At 37.3% G+C, this 13161-nt stretch overlaps 1 protein-coding gene across 41 annotated transcripts in view; it reads left to right on the plus strand.

Annotated features, from left to right (window-relative positions):
- The window catches only part of Adgrl3 (adhesion G protein-coupled receptor L3), a 798686-nt gene that overhangs the window by 635949 nt on the left and 149576 nt on the right, over positions 1-13161 (plus strand). The gene's annotated exons all lie outside the window — the stretch shown is intronic.

The raw sequence follows: 13161 nt of genomic DNA on the forward strand, positions 1-13161 counted from the left end.
ACCTAATGTATAATTTTTTTTACAAATAGTAGTAATAGAAAATTAACTATGGTAACTGAAACAAACCAAACTTGAATCTGTATTTTTTTTAAAAATGCAGATGAGGTAGTCCAGGACTCATTTGAGAACTCTAGGAAATCTTTAAAGTAAAAGCTGCCAGTGGGTTTCAGTGCATTACCTGCAGACACGGGCTTCCACCCTGCAGGTAGAAGGTCATTAACTACCTGGCTACTAGATGGCTACTTAGATTGAATCACTGCACAATGAAAATCTTCAAACAGGAAGATGAAAAGGACAAGTAACTAAGGGATTTCATTTTTGTATATTTTCCAGACATCTGACCCAACTAATTTTGATTACATCTCAAGGGGCACTGTACTTGAACAATGAAATACCACCTTAGTACCTCCTTTGCAACAATTTTATGTCTCATTCAAAAAACTATTGGGCAACTAACATTCTCAGAGATGCCTAAAATAATTTCCTTTTTCCCATTTAATAATAAACAGTAAAAGCTTCATCTAGTTTGTTTGCTTATTTATATTTGTTATCTTTTTGAGACAGGGTCATGCTATGCAGTTCAGACTGGTCTCCAGATCACTTTGTAGTCTAGGATGATCTATAACTTGCAACGATCATCCAGGCTCAGCCTCCTGAGTGCTGGGATTACAGCGTGCACCACCACACCCAGCTGCTTCTTCTAGTTTTGATGCAGTACCACAAAGTAAACTTATGGCAATTGCAGACTAACTTTTGAACCTTAGATACAAATGAAAATGATCTTTCAGTAGTGGTTAGTGATGATCTGAAGTTACTTGTTTAAATTTTACATTATTCCAAACTATTCTCAAGCTACGTTTTCTTTTCTTTTAAGTAATTTTTGAATAGCTGATATGGGTGCATGGCTTAAAATTTAAAATAATAAATACGAATCCTTTCCTGCATTGTCAGCTGCAGGCTTACCACCCACCTGGTCTCTTGTATGGTGCTTTGTTTTCAACCTTGTTTCTCACTATCTCCCCAGTCATTCTGATCCTCTTTGCCAAAGCCATCCTTGTTTCTAGTTTTTAAACATTTTGCTAATGAAGACTTTTAACACATGTCCATATTTCATAAGATTTCTTTGTAAATCTAGTCATAAGTTACAAAACAGTGTTGTTCTCCTTATGTAGAATAAAGACTTGGGGAGAGACTTAGGGGAGTCACATGATGGGTGATATTCCTCCTTGGATGAGGAAATGGGTATAGAAATGATGTAAAAGTATATTTAGTTGGTGGTTTACATCAAAAAAACAACTGATGAAACTTGTTGAATACACTACACCAAAAACTAATGGAATATCTTGAGCTATTGGAAGAAAAGGCAGATTTTGTATGGATTTGGAAAGATGTACATAATATATTATCAAGTAAAAGTTGGGAAGCAAGCGAAAAACATTACTACAGATATAGCATTTGTCTGTGTGAATGTAATTTTAAGAGGATCCACAGAAAAAATGTCCATGTGGTTCTTTTTAGGCTGAATTGTAATGTTCTAGAAAGACATCTTCAGTTTTTATGTGTCTGTATTTTAAAACTGTTTATAAGGTCATTCTTCTGGAAAACTAGTATAAATATTATTTTAGTAATAATTTTAGTTATAGAATCATTAGCCACATGATACATGTGTCCTCCCCTTACGTATGTAAACACAGTTTCTTCTCTTATCATGTTACATCATTATAGCACAATCCTGATACGTTAGCATTATCTAAAGTTCATTGTTCCTTCGGATTTCCTTCCTTTTTACCTGTCACTTCCAGGATCCATTCAGATATTATAGTACATTTAGAGCTGTGACAGTTTGCAGAGTTTCCTACCCGCAGTTCTTTTTAAACCCCAAGTATATTTTCCATTAAAAATCAATAAATATATAGTTAAAGAAAATCAAAGATTCATTCGCTCACTTAAGCAATATTTGTTAAACTGTTAGGTTTAGCACACTGTTCCAAGCACCGGGTCTCAGCGGTAAAGACAAGATTTCTGGTTTTGTAGCCCTCATCCCCTATTTTAACAGGCTAGAATCAGAGTGAATTAGTGAATCAGTCAGGCAGGCAAAGTAATAAATTACGTTGGTGGCAGAAATAGTATGGGAAGAATTAAAACAGAGGTACTTCATAAAAAAGTGACTGTTTCTTTAGACTGCATGAATCAGGGAGGATTCTTCTGACTATAAACTGGGGTCCTGTGGTCACTGTCCAATCCTGCAGAGGATACCCACGGAGCATGAGCGCTCAGTGTCTCCGCACAAAGGCGGTCCGTTGAGAGGACGCTGCAGAGTTCTGAGGATGAAAGTTCAGTCTGTCTAAAGCTATGGATTAAAGGAGAATACAGTTGGGAGAAGGCAGTGCCATTTTCACAGGGTATGTTAGAATATAAACTCCCTTTTCCTCTCATACTCAACTTTACTAACTTCGCCAAGCACTTTTAGGTACCTGATTTTCATTAGTTAACCAAGTATTTTACACATTTCCAAATTCTGGCTTTAATCCCTTGCCTCTTCTGTGGAGTCGTATTCTGGAAACCTGATCATGACTTGTCCCTACTCAAAGACTATTAATCTCATTCCATCTTTGAGAAAATATTTCCCTTTTTACACCATTGTGTTGAGCTGCCTGCTTTCTTGCTGATCACCTTTGACTGGCCTCTCCTGCTTCTTTGGAGACTGTAAGACCACACTATGCAATTGTTGCAGTTCTGGTCTCTGCCTTCACATGCTTTTTTGCTTTGATGAATTTTAAATAGCTTTTCTTTCTCCTTTTTATCTCCATCACTGTGTCTTATCTGTCAACACTCACTTCAAGTCAATTACTCTACAGAAGCATTTTGTCCACTTAGTTTGGACAAGTGCTCTCTTATGAGACCTTGTAATACTTTAAGTTTTCTTCAATGGCAGCGATTATCAAGCTGTCTTCTATCACTGAACTGCTTGGAAAAGAACAATGCTACTTGTATTTCTATATCCTCAGGAAGTTATAAATTGTAGTTAACATATATTAAATGATCACTGGATATGTACTATTTAAAATCATTTACATTTTGATAGGTCAACTACACAAAATTATCCAATGAAACATCAGAGTTAAGCCACATGATTAAACAAATACAGTTTAACAGATAGATATCTACAGAGTGTTTCATACAACAACAACAACAGAGTACACATTTTTCTCAATGGCACATGCAACATTTTCCCAAATAGAACATGTCTTAGGCCAAAAAACATCCTTAAGAAAATACAAAAGAAACAGTCCTCTGCATATATCAGATCATAGAGAATGCAAGCTGGAAATAAATAGCAAAAGAAGCCATAGAAACTAGGCAAACATGGGGATTAAATAATACCTCATTGAATAATCAGTGGATTACAGAAGAAAGAAGGAAAAAAATTTAAAAGTTCTTAGAATCAAATTATAGGGGGAGTACAACTTATCAAATCCTATGGACACTGTGGAAGGAGCCCTGTGAGGAAAGTTTATAGCTGTAAATGCACTGCCTTAGTTACTTTTTTACTTGTCGCTGAGACAAAATACTTGAAGAACAGAGTTGGGAAAGGAAAAATTTATTTCTTACAGTTTTTGGAGGTTTCAGTCCACACTAAGTTGGCTCACAGGCAGGCGGGCATGGCTAGGCCGCCGTTCATGGCGGATGCAAACAGCAAGCTGGTACCAGCAAACAGCAAGACACACCTTCTTCCTGCCCATTACATCACATCCTGGCTCCACCCTTATGAGGGTGGAGCACTGACACCATCAATCCAAACACTAGACAATGAACCAATCACAAATGTATAATGCAAATGCAGAGGCCTGAGGGCCACCCACATAAACCATGACATGCACACACAAAAAAGAACAGAGCAATCCAATATAAACACCCTAATGTCACATCTCAAAGTCCTAGAAAGCCAAAACCATGCAAGTCTAAAACTAACAGAGAGAAAGAAAGTATTAAAATCAAAGTGAAAAATTAATGAAATTGAGACTAAAGTGTTCATTACAAAGGATAAATAAAATAAAGACTTGTTTCCTTGCAAGAATGAGAATGGAGGGGGGACTTAAAGGAGTGGAGGAAAAGAAGTAAGAAGGATCAAGATACAGCGTGTGTATGTCACAATTCCCCCACAACGAGTGTATTAACTACTATGGATTGCAAACATATACCAATAAAAATTGAGAAAATGTTTAACCTCTAGAGCCATATTAACAAGTGCCCGCTTGTATATCCACTGACACTTACCAGTGCTGTTGTTAATCCCCCTTCTCCATTCTCTTAATCCCACCTCTTCAAGGCGTTGCCTGTACCTCTTCCCTTGTTGAGATCATTAAGGGTTTCACGCCACTAAATCAATGATCAGTGTTCAAACTGTATCTTAGTCAGCCAATGAGAAACAGCTGACCTGTTGCTCCTTCTTCTTTGATATATTCTCAGAAGGGAAACTCACTTGATTTTTCTCCCACCTAATTAGAACTTATCTATTGTCTCACCGATTCCTCCTTTTCTCGCAAAACCTTTAGATATGTCGGGGATAAAGTCCAGCGGCACAGTGCCTCCCGGCAATGCAAGGCAAGGTCATGAGTTCAGTTCCCAGAACCAAAACACAAAAAACAAAATGCCCCTTAGTTGTGGAGTGTTCCCAGCACTGTACTTGGTCCTCTGCGGTTAGACAGTCACCCCATAGGTGACCTCATTGATTAAAGTATCTACCACCTATATGCCTGGGGTTCACAGATGTTTCTTCCTGCACAGACCATTCCCTTGACTCTAGAATTGATTTGTCAGCTAACTTCCTAATCTTTCTTTTGTGTCTAAAAGTCACCTTGGATTTCCCATGTCCATCTGAATTCTCGGTCTTCACTTGCAAGCCAGTTTTATTTCCTAGTCCTGGTGATGTGGTTCAGTTCTAACTCTACTGACTTCTTTCACCCTACTCCAAGCATGTGACTTGAAGGTTTGGAGACATGCTTAGTACTTCTGCACTGAAGCTCACTCAAACAATCCTGATCACTTTTCATGCCTTCCATTTTAAAATCATGATCACTTTCCATGCCTACTTCACACCTCATTCTGGATCCCCTCACTTTATGTGGCATTTTATGTCTTCAAACATTATAATCTTAGTTTGCTTACCTTGGCAGAAAGTTCTGTTTTAGGTATTTTTTTCTCTGAATCCCCTCTAAGATACATCCCAAGCATCTAGAAAAGAGCTGGCATATGGTAAATGAGAAAACGTACTTCACTGAAATAATGGAATATAAAATTGAACAGACTTTCCCTCAAATACGATCTCTGTGATTTTCTCTTTAATTTGCTAATTTCACCCATTACAGAGAAGATGGAGAGGAGAATCAAAGTTAGTTCAAAAAGAAAAATTACTGGATATTTTCACAATTAATATTTATTCTTGTTGTCATGTCGGCATTGAAGCCAGAGCCTTTCACTTGCTAGGCACACGTACTACCAGTCCCTAATTTTAAAACCGATGGGGATCCTCTTTCAATGACTTCTATGTAACTCTTTCATGTTCATTTCCCCCTTCTTTTCTCATGTTTCCCTGTGGTCCTGCCATCAGCCCTTCTCCATATACCCAACTTTTGCAGGTAATATTAATATTCTAATGACTTCAATAAGCCAACTTCAATTTCTGGTGCCTAAACTATGTCAAGAACAGATCACTTGCACAAGCCCCATTTCTAACTACACACTTTCCAGTTGCTATAATTCAGCTACTTTGGACACAAAATAGGAAGCCTGAGCTCACCAAGCCTCTCAGTGTCCTCCTGACACTCACTGACGTCATTCCCACTTAAAGGATAAAACATATTTTCCTCTTCCTTCTCACTCTAGGTTAGTGCTGTCTTCGTCTTCCACACATTCTGTGTGTTGGGTTTCTTTATTTTCATCACCAACCAGCTTTAGTTAATCAACAAATCATTTTAAATCATCTCTGGAATCTTTGCTTTTGAATGCACAGATCTGAGCCCTATTTCTATACCAACTTAACTAACTGAGCATTTGGAAGACTACTTCTGAGAGGCAGTGTTTTCCCTGTGAAATTAGATATTAATAATTGCTCCCTTATTCAGTTCTTGTGAAACTCGGAATTGACGTGTGGAAAGTATCCATATTATGGACAGGAACATATGTAAACATCTTAACCATTATACTGTGCATGGCTCCTCCACCGTAAAACTTTCCATTGTCTTCCTGTTGCCTTTAGGAAGCTCTGAATGCACTTTAACATGGTTTGCAACCCTCTTGATGCCTGGTCTTGCCACAGAAATCTGTGCACTCAGAGGCTTATTCCTTTTTCCTGTGCCTCTGCTCCACGTTGTGTCCTTTGCCTCCTTGAACGTTGTTGAACTTCAGCTTGGAGTTCTCCTTCAGCAGGGGCACTGCCTCTTGTGTCCAGGATTATAATGACTCGTTCAGTTGTCCAGTCTCTCTATATTATTACATTGAAGGAAGGGGAGACATCTATTTTTTTTTTTTTTTTTTTGCTGTATCGTCACAATCAATGTTTTCAGTATTTATGGAATTAATTTTAGTTAAGTAGAAGGTTGATTCAGATCTATAGCTCTACTTAATTCTTGTAATAGGACACAGATCTCCTTAACAATGGTCAGCGATCTCATGGTGCCTGCCTAGCAAGCATGAGGTGGTGAGTTTGATCCCCCTACAAAAAAAAAAAAAAAGTAATATAGTCAAATGCAGTTTATGAAAAACAATACCTCTCCAAACAACAAGAATTGTTAGAGAAGTAGGCATTTTCTATGAAATTTTACATTTGTTTTATTCTTCTGTTAAAGGCCCTTATTACTAGATTAAGGTCAGTTGTGTTATACAACCTAATTTTAATTAAGATTTGAAAATGCCAATACTTTACTGTAATATAAAAGGGAGTTCAGAGATTAATGGTTTTTATATGCTTCATAGCGTAAAATGACAGTAGTTATAAAATAAACCTATTTATTGATCAGATGTGCAAATATCAGTCAGTCGACGACTTCTAATAAAAAATCTGCAAGTTATAAACTTGTTTTGAAGACTTTTTGAGCATTTGACCTTTAAAATTTTGATTTGAATCAATATCTAAATCCAGATTGGAGTACAAAATGCTTTCTTCAGTAATTATTTTAAGCTTTTCCTGTGTATTTTTTGTTCTCAGGTGCAAACTTCATAGTTAGAAGTCAAAAAGAAAAAACAATTGAAGATAACTTCCTTTTTGTTTTTTTTTTAATTACATTTTAATTCAGTGGAAATCAAGGCTAGCTAATCTCATCCCTGTGCAAACATCCAAGAGTGTGCTTCCACCAACTAGGAAGGCAAAGGACTCCTCTCTGTACATGTGGTTTGTTGTTGAGCATATACTGTTATGCAGCCCACGACCATAAATACAGTCAGAGAGGAGATGAGAGCCTAAAATGCCTAAAGTCTTATTTGCTTTTTCAGAATATCTTGAGATTTAGGAATAAAGAATATTTATATATAGCAAATTAAGAGAAAAACATTTAGCATAATGATATATTGACAGTTACATTACATTTAGGAGGACAAAAGGAACAGATAAAATATATTGAAGAGTAGAATATAATTTACATTACTAGGCATTTTTTCCAAAAGTTTATTAGTTTGAAGTTTATTAGTTTAAATTTAGCTGGTGTGGTGGCAGGTCCCTGTGATACTACTAGCAGTTTGGGAGGCTGAAGCAGGAGCATCGCTGTGGGTTCAAAGCCCAGGAGAGTTGCTGTGAGTTCAAGGCCAGCCTGAACTACATGCTACCGTGAAATGCTGTCTGGAGAATCAAACAACAACAACAAAACTGCTAATGTGAAATAATTGTCCTTAACTTTTAAATGGTCTACATAAGAGATTTACAAAATTGCTTATTATATATTGTAGCTTTGAATGTCCTCTTCAGATTCTGGGAAAGTACGTGCTCAGCTCAAAAGCGCCTGTTTCCGGGATTTTTTGGTCCTGAGCAGCAAATCTGCAGCTTTCTGTTCCACTGCTGGGTGATTGTGGCTCTGCCTTGTGTTGACTTGCCTCAGTACTCAGCCACATTAAAAGGCAACTTTGTATTTTCCTTCTGTTCTAACCCCATCCTGTGGTGCTTTCCCTAATTCTTTGCCTCTCACATATACTGAGTGAGGTCTCATTGAATACTTTTGCGCCCACACAAACTTTTTAGGATGCTTTGCAGGAGGCGTGGCAAGAAATTATAGGAGGAGAAATTATAGGAGGTAAAGGTGCTTCCAGTTTTCTTATTTTGGATAATGTTGTTAATGTTTTGATAATAAAAATAACTTAACCTTACATAATGATTATTAATTAGCACCCCAAGACTATAAAGACAGCAAACATTTACTCTGGGAAAACACAAATGATTATGATCTCGCCCCTCGGGATATCAGGTCTAGTGAGATGGTCAGACACAGATATGCAAATTCTGTACAAGATAAATAAGCACTAAAGTGGAAACCTATCATGATCTGAATGCTGTAATTTATTTGTTGAAATTTAATGCCAAGTGTACTGGTGACTGGAGGTGGGGCACAAGGACTGGTTCCCTCCTGAAAGACCTGTGAGTTTGATCCCCTTACACCATGTAAGGGGACAGAAAGTGACAGCTTCTTAGACACAAACTCTGTGGAAGCCTTAGTCTTGGAATTCACAGCCTCCAGGCCTCTGCATAATGAATTTATGTCGTTCATTAAGTAGCCAGCTTAAGGTATTTTGTTATTGCTAACCAAATAGAGATAGAGCCATGGGAGTGTTGATCTGTGAAATGAGAATGGATCAGGAAACCTGGCTGGGTCATTAAGTTTACTGCTCACAGGGACTCTTTGCTATCATGCCATTACCCAGTGCCTTCAGAGTCACCACCCTGCGGTATGAAAAGGGGAAAAACCCAACTGAAATGCAAATTTTCACTGGATGACAAGTGCTCAACAGAGAGTAATTCAAACTGTTTCAGTCGCGTGGACCACTTCATGCAGGCTGCCTTCCGTCCAAAGTAAGTTCTAAAACTGCCATGGAGATAAATGAATGTATGACATTCATACAATACCAGGGATCGAACTCAAGACTGCCTGCTTGCAAGGCAGGCACTTATGCCACTGAGCTAAATCCCCAGCCCCTATATGACATACTTTTAATGATACATGATACAAAGCAAAAAAAAAAAAAAAAAAAGGCAATAAATTTAAGGACAGGGAAATTCTCCCTAATTTAGCTGATAACTGAAGGGGTCTTGGAACAAATGACACTTACACTTAAAACTTGAATAAGCTCGAGAAACACTCATCTTCAGAAATCTGCATTGGTGGCAAATATGTGCAACTTTTTATGAATCATACCTTCTGTGTCACTTATCTCCCTCTCTCTTTCCTTCCTTCCTCCCTCTTTCATTTCCTTTCTTCCTTCTGTCATTCCTTCCTTCCTTTTTTCCTACCCTCTTCCCTTCTCTTCCTCTCTCTTCTCTTCCCTCCCCTCCCCTCCCCTCCGCCCCTCCCCTCCCCTCCCCTTCCCTTCCCTTCCCTTCCCTTCCTTTCCCTCTCCTCTCCTCTCCTCTCCTCTCCTCTCCTCTCCTCTCCTCACCTCTTCTCTCCTCTCCCTCTCCACACCAGGGATTGTACCCAAGGTTCTACTCCAGCTATTGTTTACTTTTGACACAAGTTTTTATTGCCATTGCTAAGTTGCCCAAGCTGGACTCAAATTAGGTTTCCTCCTGCCTCAGCTTTCCAGCATGCAGGGATTATTAGCATTTTCCAACACTTGATTTTTCATGTGGAAAAAGAATGGAAACTAGGTTCTCCAAGTAATGTTGCTTATCTTACAGCTTGAACTTTGTGGCTCACCCAGGTAATAAGTATGATTGATGTATTTCTTTCCATTGATACTTCTGTGGATTCCTGCTAAAGAATCTTAGAATATTTCACAATTACATCCTATTGGAATAATGACAAACTTTGTTATTGTAAGAATATACAGCTCTTTTCCTCCAATGTTTTCTAAAATACTTATACCAAGTAAATAAATTCTACCTTTAAAGATACATTGATTTATACATGAAGTATATGAAGTGTCCTTAACAAATATAACATAGTTACATGCTATGAGTAGAGTTAGTTGTGTTAGTGTAGCTCAGTTGTATCAACGTGAGTGTCTTCAGAGCCACCTCGGGGGTTAGAAAGGCACACTTCTGGGTGTATCCGAGTTGGTGGTGGCAAACTCAATTGGGTACTACATATGATGCCTGTCTCCTCTTTCTGCACTGCTGCCTTGATCTGATTCCCTGCCATCACAAACTGAACATCTTTGCTCTGCTGCACCTTTCTACCATTTTTATATTTTTGCCTTAGAGACAGCCAACCATGGACTGAATCCTCTGAAACCATAAGATAAATTAAACCTCTCCTGTCTCTAGTTGTGGGTGTCCAGTCCCAGCTGTGGAAAAGCTGAAGATGGCATTAGTTAAAAGAATTTGCCTGAGGTCTGAATTTAATGATAAAAGTTCCAGGAATTAATAATATTATCATATTTCCAGAAGATAACATTGGAGAACATTTACAAAGTTTAAGTAATTTGTATTTATTAGAAACCTGCTAAGGTGAACCTAACTGTGGTTTTACTAGCAGAAACATTTATCAGTCTATGCATGTTTCTACTTTTATTCCTCATCATAGTTTCAAAACATTACTCTCCTCTTCATTAAAGATGAAAGCAATATAATATTATAAGAGGTCAAGTTTTGAGGTAGGCATTGCAGAAGAGTTATTCCTTCCAAGTCTCAGAATGCCATAGCTATTTAACAATTATCAGTTAACAGTTATGCTTGTTGCCTGAACTCTTCTTTCCCCCACTGGGCTGTGATAGCAAATGGCAATAAAAATAAACTTGCATATTGAGCACATATAAGCCAGGCAGCCTTTTGAGTTTATTATAACTTTTCTGTTCTTACAGGTAAGGTACAGAGAAGTTAAGCAACTCATGCACTGTCACACAGCTCATATGAGTCAGAACCTAGTACAAATTCAGTGTATGTTGTTCTAGATTCTACAACTGATTGTAATACTACAGAAGATGTTCTCAAACTTTGTGTTAGCATATTCTCACAGTTATGCTTAATCATGAATACTTCTGTAAACAGACTAAATAATTTTAAAATTATATCACAAATCATCCTGATGTAGGTTTCCAGGTTATATTTTTTCTGCGTTAATTCTTTAACAGACCTGGTAATTATTTAATCTTAAATAGAAATTGGATTCAACACTTCTGTAAAGACAGTGCCTATCATATTTGCGAGGATATAATTTGAAAATATTTAATTACAAAATTTAATTACAAAAAAATTGCACCTTTTACCTCGTCAATTGATTAGTACCAACAGGTCATCTGTTTTGTTACTAATGGAGAGTTTTGAATTTCCTACATATAGATCATGTCTGCTGCAAAGAACAGCAGTTTTGCTTCTTCATTTCCAATGGCCCTATTTCTTTTTTGCTCTCCAGTTGCTCTGGGTAAGACCTCAAATACTATGTTGGAAAGCGGTGGAGAAACTTGGAATTTTTACCTTTTTCCCTATTTTAAAAGAAAAACTTTCCCATTTGCATTGCTGGGTGTGATATTTTCTGATAGCTTTTCAGATATGACTTGTATTATATCAGAGAAATTTCCTTCTGAATCTAATTTGTTGACAGTTCTTGTCATGAAAAAGTGCCTATTTTGCCACAGGGTTTTGTATCTATTGAGTCAAGCATCATTCTTTATTCTGTTCATGTATTATATAGCATTATTTGATTTTTATATATTGAACTATCCTTGCACTCCTGGAATAAATTGCCCTTGATTATGGTATATGATTTCTTAATGTGCTGTTGGCTTAGTTTTGCTCATCTTTGGTGTAGGAATTATGAATTTATTTTCATAATTGATATGACTTATTCTTTTCTTATGACATCTTTGTTTGAGATCAGAGTGGTAATGTGGACCTTGTAAAATGTGATTGGAAGTATGTTCTCCTCTTTAGGGTTCTGCAAGAATTTGAAAAGAACTAGTGTTAATACTCCTTTAAGGGTTGGTTGAGTTCACCAGGGAACCCATTTAGCCCAGGGCTTGCGTGTGCTGGGAAGCTTTGGTGGTTGGTGCAGAGTGCACTAGTCTATTCAGACTCTTTGATTCCATTTCCTTTTGGAACCAATTAATTAAAATTTTGTTGGGTGACAATGTTGGGGTTTGCCATATTTTTTTAGAGTTTTTTCTTTTTTTCCCCCCATTTTACATTTTTTAAGTAATTAAAAGCAACAAAGGACAAAAGAAATAATGAATATTCTCTAATATATAATTTAAGTTAATCAATGTGAAATTATTTAACATTTATTAAAACTATGGGTGGCTAATATGACTCCTTTTCAAAGCAACTGCTTAGTTTCTGTTGCACGTGGGGTGGTCAGAGAGTGGCTGAGGAATTCAGAGGATTCTTGAAAGAATACTTTGCACTCAAGAATTAACATCTTCTGTTTGCCTTCATTAAATAACACAATTTTCCTATGTTTTTCTGTTTGTTTCTTTGTTTCCTTTGGGTGTTTCTTTTTTGGCATATCCTGTTGGCATTACCTCTACAGAGAACTTCCTAAGAAGCAATTAATTTTGTTGCAATCAGAAATACTTTTGTCCAGCTACTAGGTCCTGCTTTAAATCCAGAACAAATGACAGAACTAGACGCATTTTGTGTCCAGTCTTTAAATTCATGGCTGATTTTTTGTTTGTTTGTTTTTGTGTATGTTTAATGATGCGAAGTATAGAAGTGGCGAGTTGGGCTATTTTACTCAGAAGTCCAGTGATATTGTTTTGGGCCAGATCTTGAAATAGCTGGGAAAATATCAAGAACAACAACTTTTATCAAAAAGCAAATTAGTTTTCGAAGCCGATGTTAATTGGCAGCCAAGGTGTTTCATTATGAAGCTGAATGTTTTAATGGTTGTTACTTGGTTACTGTGAAAATCCAGCCAGAAGAAAGCATGGCGGTGTGAAGGACATGCCTCCTGCCCTTTCAGACCCTCTGCCAAAATGCCCGTAACGGAGCCCTGTTTTAAAGCACGGATGTGCTGCCTAGAA

This window comes from Cavia porcellus, unplaced genomic scaffold (assembly GCF_034190915.1).
Source record: "Cavia porcellus strain 051 isolate PalLab524CR breed Dunkin Hartley unplaced genomic scaffold, mCavPor4.1 scaffold_30, whole genome shotgun sequence".
Classification (NCBI taxonomy): Eukaryota; Metazoa; Chordata; class Mammalia; order Rodentia; family Caviidae; genus Cavia; species Cavia porcellus.